The sequence below is a fragment of the Schistocerca serialis genome, chromosome 3 (assembly GCF_023864345.2).
Source record: "Schistocerca serialis cubense isolate TAMUIC-IGC-003099 chromosome 3, iqSchSeri2.2, whole genome shotgun sequence".
In the NCBI taxonomy this organism is placed as follows: Eukaryota; Metazoa; Arthropoda; class Insecta; order Orthoptera; family Acrididae; genus Schistocerca; species Schistocerca serialis.
This window is the reverse complement of record NC_064640.1, coordinates 805,019,020-805,033,234: the sequence shown is the minus strand read 5'-3', so window position 1 is coordinate 805,033,234 and position 14,215 is coordinate 805,019,020. Positions and strand designations below refer to the sequence as shown.

Here is a 14,215-nt window from a genome sequence, read left to right as displayed (position 1 = left end):
GACACCACTGGAGGCGGGCTGCACGATGTTGGGGCGTGAGCGGAAGACGGCCTAACGGTGTGCGGGACCGTAGCCCAGCTTCATGGAGACGGTTGCGAATGGTCCTCGCCGATACCCCAGGAGCAACAGTGTCCCTAATTTGCTGGGAAGTGGCGGTGCGGTCCCCTACGGCACTGCGTAGGATCCTACGGTCTTGGCGTGCATCCGTGCGTCGCTGCGGTCCGGTCCCAGGTCGACGGGCACGTGCACCTTCCGCCGACCACTGGCGACAACATCGATGTACTGTGGAGACCTCACGCCCCACGTGTTGAGCAATTCGGCGGTACGTCCATCCGGCCTCCCGCATGCCCACTATACGCCTTCGCTCAAAGTCCGCCAACTGCACATACGGTTCACGTCCACGCTGTCGCGGCATGCTACCAGTGTTACCCAAGACTGCGATGGAGCTCCGTATGCCACGGCAAACTGGCTGACACTGACGGCGGCGGTGCACAAATGCTGCGCAGCTAGCGCCATTCGACGGCCAACACCGCGGTTCCTGGTGTGTCCGCTGTGCCGTGCGTGTGATCATTGCTTGTACAGCCCTCTCGCAGTGTCCGGAGCAAGTATGGTGGGTCTGACACACCGGTGTCAATGTGTTCTTTTTTCCATTTCCAGGAGTGTAGTATTGTCGTCGTTAAAGTTAGCTCAGTCTCCATCCAACTTCGGGGATAAATGTTCCAAAGCGCAATGAGAACTAGAGAAAGTGGAATAAATATTCAAAAAATGGTTCAAATGGCTCTGAGCACTATGGGACTTAACATCTGAGATCATCAGTCCCCTAGACTTAAAACTACTTAAACGTAACTAACCTAAGGATATCACACACATCCATGCCCAACGCAGGATTCGAACCTGCGACCGTAGCAGCATCGCGGTTCCGGACCAAAGCCCCTAGAACCGCTCTGCCATAACGGCCAGCCCATCGAAGATTATCCGTGAAAATGATTGCAGAAGAACTGAACATCAATGAAGATACGGTACGTCTAATAATAACTGAGGATCTTGGTATGAGATAATGCGCCATCTCATACTGCACTATCAATACAGCAATTTTTAACCTCAAAACAAATTTCAGTACTACCACAGCCACCTTATTCGCTAGATATTGCTCCGTGCGACTTTTTTCTATTTCCAAGAGTCAAAACGGCGGTCAAGGGACACCGCTTTCAAACAACACAATATATCCAAAAAGCTGTGACGAAAGTCTTGGAGGATATTACAGAAGATGAGTTCCAGAAATGTTACCATCACTGACAGAAGCGCTGGAAAAAGTGGGTGCATTTAGAAGGGAACTACTTTGAAGGAGACAACACTAAACTTGACTAAAACGGTAAGCGACATTTTTTTCACATCAGTCTCATTACTTTATTGTCTCACCTCGTATGTCCCTGGCAGAAGCGGTATCAGCGCCGTCGGGTTCTCTGTGAAGTGCAGTTCTATTTCCTGTGCTTCTAAGTGATAAGGAAGGAAGCTATATTACTCGGATAACGTTCAAACGGGATATCACTGTGGTGTATTTATTAACTTAAAACAATAAACTGATAATGTCTACACATTTAATAATGATGAACTGAAAACTAACACTCTGATGAGAGCATGGTCTTACGACAGAAACAAAAAAAATGGCTCTGAGCACTATGGGACTTAACAGCTGTGGTCATCAGTCCCCTAGAACTTAGAACTACTTAAACCTAACTAACCTAAGGACATCACACACATCCATGCCCGAGGCAGGATTCGAACCTGCGACCGTAGCAGTCGCGCGGTTCCGGACTGCGCGCCTAGAACCGCGAGACCACCGCGGCCGGCACGACAGAAACAGATCGGAAGGCATCCTTATAGGCGATTGACGACTTTGGCGCGCAGCTTGTACCTCGTACATACACTCGTGATATTTGGTAGCCGTTTGTACATTTTCGCTAGCTTAAACGTTGTTCATTTATTTATTATAATTATCGATTTCTGGCGTTGTGATATCGTTGCAAGAAAGTACTTATGACCTGTAGGGTTCTACTGACATCTATACTGGAAAAAGCGAAATTTATTAGGAATTATTTATTAAGCAGGATTACTTGCTTCGCTCCAGGATAACATTGCTTTCCGTACGTATCTCGCTGCTGACGTAAAGGGCGTTCTCGCGTACAGCCACAGCGCCTCGCACCACAGTCCACTGACAACACCACACGGCCCTCCGGTTCCGTCAGCGTGGGAACTGACATTACTCTGTGCGTTCTGTAGTACCCCTTTACTCATTGAATGCTACATGATATCTGTAGACGCGATACAAAATCGTAAAAGTGGAAAATAGGGAAACAAAACGTTGTCTGAACAGAAGGGTTGCCTTACAAGTGTACGTCACAGAAGTAACCGTGTTGCCCAATCCGTCAAGGAAAACATTTGTCAGTGGACAGACAGTGCCCCGAACATAGCTGTCTCGCTGCACTCAGACGAGAGCGTGTTTACCATGGCCTTGTGCCCCAACTGCCTCGTACGACAGACCGCTCTTATGCTAGAGTGTTGTCGATGTCGTCACCAGCCAGCGCGACAGCACCGCAGAATCCGCCTTCGAGACGAGCACTTCTTGCTGACATTGGTCAAAGTGAGGATCAGAACAGGCACGCCACAACTAAATACCCAGTAATTACTATGCCACGGCCAGTCGTGTGCTACAATCGGACATACGCCAAAGCAATTTTTCCTAACCTGCAGCAATATTCGTAAAGCCACTAAGGCCCAAGGCAACCGATTTCTTCCGACCCACACCACTTCAACTCCTGTGTCTATGTCCAGGCTCCTAGTTTTTCTAATAGTATACGGGCAACCCATTCTCATGGATAACATCATTGACGTCTCTCTCAACACTAATCCAAGGAAGGAAGAAGGGAGGATTGTTTGTATAACGTCCCGTCGACATAGAAGTCATAAGAGACGGAACACAAGCTCGGTTTGTGTTAAGGATGGGGAAGGAAGTCAGCCTTTCGCTTTGAAGGGAACCATCTCGGCATTTGCCTGGAGCGATTTAAGGAAACTGCAGAAAACTAGAGTCTGGATGCCCGAAAGTGGGTTTGCACCGTCGTCCTCCTGAATGCGAGTCCAGTGTGCTAACCATTACTCCACCTCGCTCGGCAACAACAATCCATCACATCACGACGACAGTTCGAGTTTTGAGAAACTTCGTAATATCATTATAGGAATCGTAGAACAAATTTCAGTAGGAGCACCAATCGACCTGTCAGATATCCGGCATATACTAGGAAACATAATAAATATTGACATTGTTTATTAGATTCATCAGAGGTCGCTAGATTAATCAGTCAAAAAAGAGAAGTTTGAAAATAATGAAACGTAGCAGGTTATTTTCTAAACAACTACAATGATTAGTTCTTTTCTCCAGCGGAATGCTCGCTCTGTACTACCTTATCACGAACCTTTTCAGAGATAACTATACCAGAACAGTTGTTTTGCAGTAGCTTTGAGTAGAACGTGGCTCAAACCCAATATTAATATCCACTTCCCAGGTTACGGAAGGATCGACAAGATGGCAAAGGCGGAGTCGGTCTTTTAATAAACTGTGAGAGTACTTTCCAGTGAATACCTATAAATGTAACTTCGGCGCACATTCAGGCAATAGAAGTTAGGCTAAAGACTCCTACAACTGAATTCTGCACCGCTTCGGTGCACGAGCGTCTCTGCTATAGAGTCCAAACAACTGGCTGAGATAATTTATTTAGATAACTTCCATACAAGTATCTTGTCTGAACGGGATGTTAACGTTCAGAACCAAGCTTGATGACGTATCGCTGCGAATCTGAATGGCACAGATTTCAATTGGCTCTGAGCACTATGGGACTTAACATCTGTGGTCATCAGTCCCCTAGAACTTAGAACTACTTAAACCTAACTAACCTAAGGACATCACACACATCCATGCCCGAGGCAGGATTCGAACCTGCGACCGTAGCAGTCTCGCGGTTCCGGACTGCGCGCCTAGAACCGCTAGACCACCGCGGCCGGCTTGCACAGATTTGTTGCACTCCAATTTTTCTAAATGATGGCTGGCCTACAGTCGTCTCAGCACCAAATCCAAATAGATCAGCTGCTAACAGGCTTTATTTTGATGATTTCACTTGCTTCGACAAATGGTGAATCAAAACAGACTCGCTAGGTTCCTATCACTTCTCGGTTGAGATAACGATCACAAGTCATCTGAACTGTACTAGAATATTTTTTCCCCTTTAATCCATGGAAAACTGAACAGGCGTCCTGGCCACATTACACGATCATACTAGAAAAATCTATCCAGTGCACCATCTACGTATTACCTCCGCAGACAGCCTATAAGGTGCTACATAAGTCCACTGACGATGCAGCAAGTGCTTTTATTCCTCGGAAGAAAAACTTTCTTGTTGTCAGGAATCCCCTGCCTGTTTGCCAGAAACCTACCTGCTCTCAGGCAGTGGCACGGCACCGTCTTGCATTAAGTGTTCATCGCAAGCAACGAACGCTCGATAATTTCCTGTACTACATGAGAATAAAAGCACAAGTTAAGAAAGTCCTTAAGGGCGAAATGAAGCTGAGTTGGATAAATTTTTGTCTTTCATTAGCTAAACAAACCAGTGGCACCGAATTATGGCACAAAATCAATAAATTTAGTAAGAAGCGCTTTTGCCACGCCTCCTTTACTCGGGGGAAAGGGGGTGGCTCCCCCTAGATCTCAGGGAAAGGAAAAAATGTAGTGTAGTCAGGTTTTTTTCTTTCAAGAAAATGATTTAAAAGTCCTCATTACGTAGATTTTTAACAGGGTAGGAAAAGGAACTTCTTATGGCTACTTACAAGTCAACATTTGTCTTCCAAAATATTAAAAATACTCCATACCCCGAAGTTGTCGTATGGGCGCCCTTGGACCACGCTCCTACGATGGAAACAACTTGCTTAAAGGAACTCGCTAATCGAATCTCTTCTCCTTAATTGTATCCTCGACCAATCACGGGTCCACCAGGTCAACTCCACGTTGATGACTGCCTGCTTTCTCCGTTTACATGAGCAGAATTGACGAGAGCAATCCACTCGGCCACAGGCAACTCTCCAGGAATCGATAATATACACTACGCTATGATACGTAACAAGCTGTCCAATCCGCTACTACCCTTCTGCGTGTATCTATAGACCGACTGGGGATAGAGAACACACATAACTGACCCACTCGTGAAAAGAGGCAAAGATAGTAGCCAGCCAATTTCGTACTGCTCCATTGCGCTTTCCTTTTTATATAGAAAACACTGGAGTGATTAGTTAAACAACGACTGGATCGGTGATTGGAATAAAGCAGTCTCTTAGCTTCTTCCCAATTTGCCTTTTAGAAGGGAAAAAGGCATGACTGACAATATCACTCTTTCGTCAACAGATATCTTGACAGTTTTTTCGAAGAACGGAATGATCATAACTATATTCCTGGATGTCATAGGAGGATATGACGGTGTAAAGAGCGATCTTTTGCTCCAAAAACTGAGGGTTATCGGAGGGATGTGTGATTTCGGTAAGAAAAGCTTATATCAAGTCCCAGTGTAAAACGATCATATCTCTTCTACTGAACAACTGCCCATAGTTCTTAAAATATACGTTTCAGAGCCCATATATACTGGGCATCTTTTCTTGTTTTGATCAGTACTACTTCCTCTAGCAATATGGAAACCAAAGAGTGTGCAGTAGAAGAGATGTGTTTCTCTGTATCGTAGATGAACAAGTGCTCACAGCTCTTAAAGTGTGCATTTTAGAGGCCATGTTTACTAGCAATTTTTTCTTGTCTTGGCACCTACCGTATAACATTAGCAACAATAATATCGGTACATGTATTCCACTGTCAGAGATATCAGAACCATTTTCGCTTATAAATTTTGACTCGGTCGTTTCCGGACCAGGTTCCTTTCTCAAACTGATGCACACAGCCTTTTCAGTCATCCCTGAAAGTTAGTATCATCACAGAATCACTGTATATACACACTTACTCAGTCCTCATCAATGAAGTGCGCATATGTCTAGACGGCACATCACTAACGGACAACTCACTCTATCTTGATATAATGTGGGAAGTATACCAAAAATGGTTGGACTTTCAGCGTGTATATAGCGATAGCTCGAAAGACGCGGAAAATGTGAGATGTGCCTCTCTCTGCTACAAATATACGTCTCAAAAATGCTGAAAGAAACCTCAATTTTTCCGCCGAAGCTGTAGCTATATTAGGAGCCTTAAAATCTGCCAGTTCCCACCAGGTTTCCAAGATCCTCATTCTGTCCGAGTCTATGTCGCATCTACAATCTCTAAGGCGTAATAAGTGGAATACAAAAGCAGCGATCTCATCTTGACACTCATTTGGCAGTGTGTCACGTGTGAAATTATAGGCAGACGGTAGAATTTCTTTTGGTTAACTTTCACTGCGGGTTCGTTCACAATGAAGAAATCGGCATTCTTACTAAAGAAGCCACAAAATCTGGAACTTTAAACGACCTCAAATTTACACCTTCAGAACTGTACCCTCTGGCCACACAGCGCCTCTCAACAATGGCGACAGGAGTGGAAAACGTCTCAGTTCTTCAGGGGAAGGTATATATCCTGTGTTCAGTCTGTTAGTCCACATAGACTCACATTTCGTGATGTTCGTGCACCCAGATGGCTGATATCCAGTGTCTGCTGCCTGAGAATCAACTACGGAAGTTCTCCGATGCACCTTCTCAGCACTAGAATTACTCCAACTTTGTTCTGCGACTGCACTAAAGACACAGAAGGTGACGCCAATCACACTTTCTTTGCAGGTGCAAAATGTAAGAGGCACAGACAATCGTTTTTGCATCAGTTACGTCGTCTGAAAGCAGAGTTTCCTACGATTGTCACCATTTTACTTATTTTGAGTAATGCGCATATAATACAGAACTAGTCAAATTTTTCCAAGCTTCCAAGATATCTTTGTAGTAATAACGCAGTAATAACTGTCGTTTCATGTTAACACGTACTTTATATATGTAATTATTTTACTTTAAGCACAGAACATTTTTATCTCTACTTTTACTGTCTTGTTGTTTTCTGTCCGAAATCTGTCTTGGCAGAACAAATAACTCTATTAAACTAGTACTGTAAAATTTTACACAGTACGTCAAACACCTTTGTTAAAGGCGCACTTTTATCATTATTTATATTTTTGCCAGAACAGCATCGTCAATCAATATTATTAAATAGTTTTTCCATTTGTTTTCAAGTTCCAAAACCTATCGTTCAATATTACATGTGCATGTGAGTCAATATCAGACTTTTCAGTCCCTTTGATAAACTTGTATCTGTATGTTCTCATATTATACGATGAATTTATGTTTTGTACTGTATATCAATAATTTATCTTCTATTTGTCAAAATGACCATTAGCTACCGAAAACCAAATAAAAAATGGAAGCAGTCGTCCTCTGTGGGCAGGTTACGGTCGTTTGGAAGGACGTCTCCCGATCCCTTGAAAATTCCAGATTTTGTTTCTGGTGGGAAAGAGCTCGAAGTAAGCCAAGAAACAGACAAGGGAATCTACTGGATAACGATCTGCTGCAGATCATCATACAGGACGATGTGTGTCAGAAAGCAAGAAATAAAACCTACTGGAGCAGGATCATTGTAACTACATGTGGTTTCCTGGATCAGAAGGCAGTAAAATATGACTTTTTTAGCGATCGCTGATAAGCTTTCTATAGATAAGGTCATATATTACCATTTTTCAGTCTCCTATTCCCAGTCTAAACAGCTCATAACCGTAAAGCTTGTGAATTCTATAAGAAATGTTGGATGAGTAAAGTATCTGTTAATTAATTGTATCGATAAAAGATTTATTAGCGGCTGAAGGCTGAGATTCGAACTAACAGCATAAGTGGTCGCTCTTGCTTTGTTAAAGAATTATGAATTTGGTGTGACACACATTACAGCTGTCAACAATGATGCGTGAGGAGTTAGTACGACTCGAAGAAGTACATTAATTCAGGAAAAAAAAATGATAAAGACTGTGTCATCACGCTAAGAGAAATGAAGTGTTTATTGCATCAAGTGGCTCACTATTTCGGTGGTTCAAAGCTGCCACTACCAGTTTCACTGCAGTACCGGACGCATAATGTCTCTCCATGTGACACCTTCTCTTCTGCAGTTAGACTGTCTTGCAGGGTAGTGCACGGTAATTGACGTGAGCACAACCAATATGTATGGTGTGTATGGATGAGAAACTGATGGGAAGCGCGTCAGAGAAACGTGTTAAGAAAAGGAGCTGCTTCAGAGTCACTACACAGCATCACCAGCCTGAATCACTCAGTCAGCTTATCTGTTGACCCTTAAAAATTCCTGAAACTACATACGAGTAAACATTTACCCCAAGCAGAGCTTGGCACGTAAGGAGTATAGACGTCGTACCTCAATTTTCTCACGCTAGCTTATGATTCCTGAATCAGTTGTGCTGAATTTTTCTGCCAATGTGCCACCATTAACCCACCTTTCAGCTCACATGAACTTCTGAGCTGTGGCGTTTTTTTGGCATGTGTCGACACACTGCTGTTTGAAGCATCACCGACTCCTAGGTGACGTCACAGGACGCCACGCTTTTGCACCCTTACAAAGGAAAGTCATAGGCACCTTTGAGCCAAATTTCACACGTCGCAGTGGGAGGCGATTGGATTTGGAAAAAACGATCCCTAAATTCTGTTGCAAAGTGTACTACTTGAATCTGTAATAGCCACTGATGATGTCTCCATCATTAGGAAACGAAGTGTTAGGCACAGAAACATACCTTAGATCACGACCGAATTCCCGTGTAACAAAAATCAACAAGAATGAATGTAGCTGTATCTGAAGTTACCATTGATTTTCTTAAGATAAGTGTGTTAACGCCAAAAACGTTTCTATATCATATTTTAAAATACGTAAGAATTACTTTCATTCTTTTCCTTTTAATTTGTCCGTGATACGGCTTCGAGACCAGAAGTACGTTTATGATTCATCGTTAGAGAGACTTTTTTTCCGCAGTAAGCTCCACTGCGGTTACACTTAAGCAGTTTGCGTTGTCAGTAGTTCTAGCCCGAACGTTTTGAGTCTTTTTATCGGGTTATCGTGGAACTTACTGAAATTATTCTCTCCTTCTCTGCGAAGGCAGAGCAATGTTTATGATTACTTACGCTGGTGGTAACGTGGAGAAGGGCGGAACGAAACAGGCGGTTCCGGAGGAAGATGACAACGGAATCCAGGAAGCGAACGGTCTAGAACAAGTCCAGAACTTAGAAAACTCGATGTAAGTGTATATAACAATCCAGAGAGCAATCTACATCACAAAGTAAATCAGGCAAGCTCAAGACTCTGTTATTCAATAGAGCGTAACTAAGGGCTTTAGAGTGGCTGTCCAGAGCCGGACCGCGGTTTTGTGCGTTAAACACTCGTCAAAGGGCAGCGTCACCTGGCGTGCTTGCCACGGCTGTTGCGCCTCGAGCGGGCGCAAGCTGTGGCTGTAGTCGATAGCCCGAGTATCTCCGACGTCTCCCTATTAATACTTAGGCTAGGCGGGGAATACGAATCTCCGTCAGATACTAAACAAATGTTGTTGTTAAAGCACGATACTTTATTGTTCAGTCGGAAAGTTTTGGACCCAAACCTCCAGTTGACAATTCTGATTTCGGTTTTATGTCGTTCCCCTAGATTATTTAAGGCGAGTTTTGGATTGGTATCTGAAATGCACCACTACGGATGACATCCCGGGTCATCATCAAATTGAAAATGGCTCTGAGCACTATGCGACTTAACTTCTGAGGTCATTAGTCGCCTAGAACTTAGTACTAATTAAACCTAACTAACCTAAGGACATCACACACACGCATGCCCGAGTGAGAATTCGAACCTGCGACCGTAGCTGTCGCTCGGTTCCAGAGTGTAGCGCCTAGAACCGCTCGGACACACCGGCCGGCTATCAGGCATGACTTCAGGTCAGCCATTATGACAACAAATCAATTGCGACCTAAGGAATAAAATAATGCTAAATCTAGAGAAAGTAACTCCTCATCTCGAAAGCGGAAAGTGATCCTGTAGTTTATGACTAGTAGTACTACAGGAATTGAGAAGCAATGACAAAAAAATGGTTCGAATGGCTCTGAGCACTATGGGACTTAACTTCTGAGGTCATCAGTCCCCTAGAACTTAGCACTACTTAAACCTAACTAACCTAAGGACATCACACACATCCATGCCCGAGACAGGATTCGAACCTGCGACCGTAGCGGTCGCTCGGTTCCAGACTGTAGAGCCTAGAACCGCACGGCCACTCCGGCCGGCCATCAAATTGACCAACCGGTTTGCCTATAATGATTGGACTTCGACCGGATGTCAAAGTCCAGTCTTCCTTCACCCATATAGCAGAGTATTTATAGCATCCTGGTGAACAGCACACTGGCGATTATAAGCAGGTAGCAGAACTCTGTTGACAACGTTGTTTGTTGCTCTATGAGCGAAGGGAATTTTTTGCCAAGCACAAGACGAGGAATCAGCAATGAATAGCTGGGAAACCACGGAGGGCAGCTTCAGCCGCTTAATTGGAAAGGTTTTCGCTACCCTACGCTCCCACTGACTCTTTGTCTTTGCGAAATATTATAGTGGTGCATGTGAGTGTATCTGCTAAGTGTAGATAGGTGTAATGCTATGTGCGTAGTGTAGTGTTGCATTATTGTTGAATATGATGAGAGAAGGAAGATGGTGGAACTTGGTGTCAGCACATAGCTTACCCCTCACGAAGAACACCTCCAGGGTCAGCCACCTTAGCGCCCCATCCGATGGAAGGATCACAAACAAGAGTCGCATGGCGTCACTTCATGAGACACTGCGGAGAGATTTGAAAATTAATCCAGGACATTGGCGCAAAGACTTGCAATCAGGGACTTTATGCCGCGACTCCTCCTTTCCCCTCTGCCATGAAGGCAAAGGTAAAATTGTCAACAGGTTGCGGAGTACCTGGACGGTCACTCATCCAAGTACTGGTCACACCTGACAGTGCGTGATCTGACGGGAACCGGTGTAATGACCTCGCCATTCCCGTTAACCGTGTATTATTGAACAGCGTTAATTTATCGTATGTAATTAAAGTTGCAAGCATCCCGGCAGTGCAACCTTTGGTAATCCATGCCAGTCGAAACAGACGGTGATTTACCACAACGTTTAACACGATCGCATAAGAAACTGTAACAACCTACTGAAAAGGGCACATGGAGATCATATTGACATGCCAGAGGACAGAAAAGAGAGGAGGACAGCATGCATACCTCTTAAAAGTGGTGCAGGAAATGGAACCAAGTAACATGTAAAAATGTATGGTGAACTGTGAATGGTGAAACAGTTCTTTGCTGATTAAGACGCCGTGTTAGGCATGATAAGCACTCTGTCTTCAGGCACAAGTGGCCCATCGGGGCCATCCGACCGCCATGTCATCCTCAATTGAGGATGCGGATAGGAGGGGTGTGTGGTCAGCACACCGCTCTCCCGGTCGTTGTGATGGTTTTCTGTGACGGGAGCCGCTGGTATTCGGTCGAGTAGCTCCTCAATTGGCATCACGAGGCTGAGTGCACACCGAAAAATATCAACACCGCATGGCCGCCCGGACAGTCACCCATCCAAGTGCTGGCACGCCCAACAGCGCTTGACTTCGGTGATCTGACGGGAACCGGTGTATCCACTGCGGCAAGGTCGTTGCCCAGGCATGACAAGGATCATACGTAAAGCTTACTTTCATCGCTATGACTGTATACGTTTCCCAAACATACGTATACGAGCATCCATATGCATTTCACGGGAAACTTCCAAACGATCAGTGGTTGGTGACTGGTGCTAACATTTCGATTGAACCTTATAATTATTGTTCCAAAATTTCTCGACGTGACAGCGTCAGAGTACGGATACCAGGTAACTGTCGAAGCATTCATCACCCAGCAGGACGATCACGAACATTCGGAGGGATTTCCCAGTGAAACAGAGCAGCCTTTTTTTTCGACGACACATATTTTTTTGTGGATCTACAGTCGCCTCACTTCCCTGACCTGGCACCATTAGACCTTGTACCATGGGGTATACAGGAAAAATGTGCCTTGAGGGAACGTCGATACTTCGAAACATGGATATCGCAAGTTCGACTCCCTCCTCTGGCCTGGGTAGACAAAAGACAAATGCAAAAAAAAAGTGCATGTGAATGTGTCCCGCACAGTTGAACACCTGAGGCTGAGTACTGAGGAGGAGAAGGCTTTGACACGTGGAAAGATGCTATCAATATATCTCATAAGATGCGATGTCGATTTGCTTTAGCTCAGGGGCGTCCAAACCGCGTCCCGCATGCGGCCAAAAGCAAGAATCAATGCGACCCAAGAAGTGAGCATCTATCAAAAGAAAAAAGAAAAATAATTCCATAAAATTCCGTTTATTTAAAGTTACCATACATTGAAAATGATTAGATGGGTAGATCACATAACTAATGAGGAGGTATTGAATAGGACTGGGGAGAAGAGAAGTTTGTGGCACAACTTGACTAGAAGAAGGGATCGGTTGGTAGGACATGTTCTGAGGCATCAAGGGATCACCAATTTAGTATTGGAGGGCAGCGTGGAGGGTAAAAATCGCAGAGGGAGACCAAGAGATGAATACACTAAGTAGATTCAGAAGGATGTAGGCTGCAGTACGTACTAGGAGATGAAGCAACTTGCACAGGATAGAGTAGCACGGAGAGCTGCATCAAACCAGTCTCAGGACTGAAGACCACAACAACAACAATAATATTGAAAATATCCTGTCTGAAACTCCAGCCACACGATAATGTATTCTCTTTCTCTCTCTCACTCTCTCTCACTTCCTCTCCCTCTCTTTTTACACTACTGTATCTCCTTGTTTTTGTATTCGCAAATGTTTGGGACCTCCAAAGAGAAATCATCCTAAGGAAGGGTTCACGTGTGGCTGGGCTGCCCTGGTTAACTAAGGTCAGACCTCCGACAAGAAAGAAAAATGGAAAAGGGAAGCCTGTGAGCGAAAGCTATAAGAGTAGTTAGGAAGCAAGCAGATATGCCGCTGGCGCTTCCGGCTTTCCTACCGTGTTACTATCAGTGAGGATATCTATTGTTGTTTTGAGGTTTACAGCGCAAGACAGCTGGGTCGTTAGCACGCGTCCGAGATGAATCAGCTTTCACAACTAAACGACTGCAGCGCCGAGCGCTGTCTCACCACATCACAGCGCGCCGGCACTGTCGATCTGCCGACGCTGGAAGGGACGCTGACTGTAAAAAAGTGTGTGCTGAATTTGATATTCAATTGATATTTATATGTTCTTCTTTGTACAAGACAGGTTAAAAAATATCTGCAATTTTCTTTATTATTCAATGCAGCTGGGAAAGACCCTATAAGGAACCAGAGTGCACATGTTCACATATGGGTGAATTCCTAAGGGACCAAACTGCTGAGGGCATCGGTCCCTAGACACACACTACCTAAACTAACTTATGCTAAGAGCAACACATACAGACCCATGCCCGAGGGTGGACTAGAACCTCCGGTGGGAGGGACCACGCGATCCGTGACATGGCGCCTGAAACCGCGCGGCCACTCCGCGAGGCGAACCAAAGACCAAAGTCGAAGGTATATACAGGAAGTTGTATTTCAAAGCGCTACGAGATAGTCGCTCGTGAGCTCCTGTATGCTGATGATGCTGCAATTGTTGCGAACTCCGCAGAAGAGCTACAAGATCTAGTATCAAGATTTAGTCACGCATGCCACCTATTCTCGATGAGTGTAAACAGCAGTAAGACCGTAATTATGGTTCAGGGTGCTAACACAAAGCCGAATATCACACTAGATGGCACTACTCTGCAAGTCGTAGATAACTTCTGCTATCTTGTATCTACTATAGAATCAAACATGTCTGTTGACAAGGAAATTGATGCACCCACTGGAAGAGCTGCGACAACTTTTGGCAGACTCTCTACACGTGTTTGGAAAAACAACAAACTCTCTTTGACCACCAAAATTCTTGTACATCAAACTTGCGTCCTCAGCATCCTTTTATATGCATCGGAAACATGGACTACCTATGCCAAACAAGAACGTCGCCTTAACGCTTAATGCCTGAGATCCATCCTCGGAGTAACG

General features: G+C 44.7%; 1 pseudogene; it reads right to left on the bottom strand.

Moving 5' to 3' along the window:
- Positions 1-11,667: 11,667 nt before the first annotated feature.
- On the bottom strand, positions 11,668-11,784 carry LOC126471695 (5S ribosomal RNA; annotated as a pseudogene).
- Positions 11,785-14,215: the final 2,431 nt, after the last annotated feature.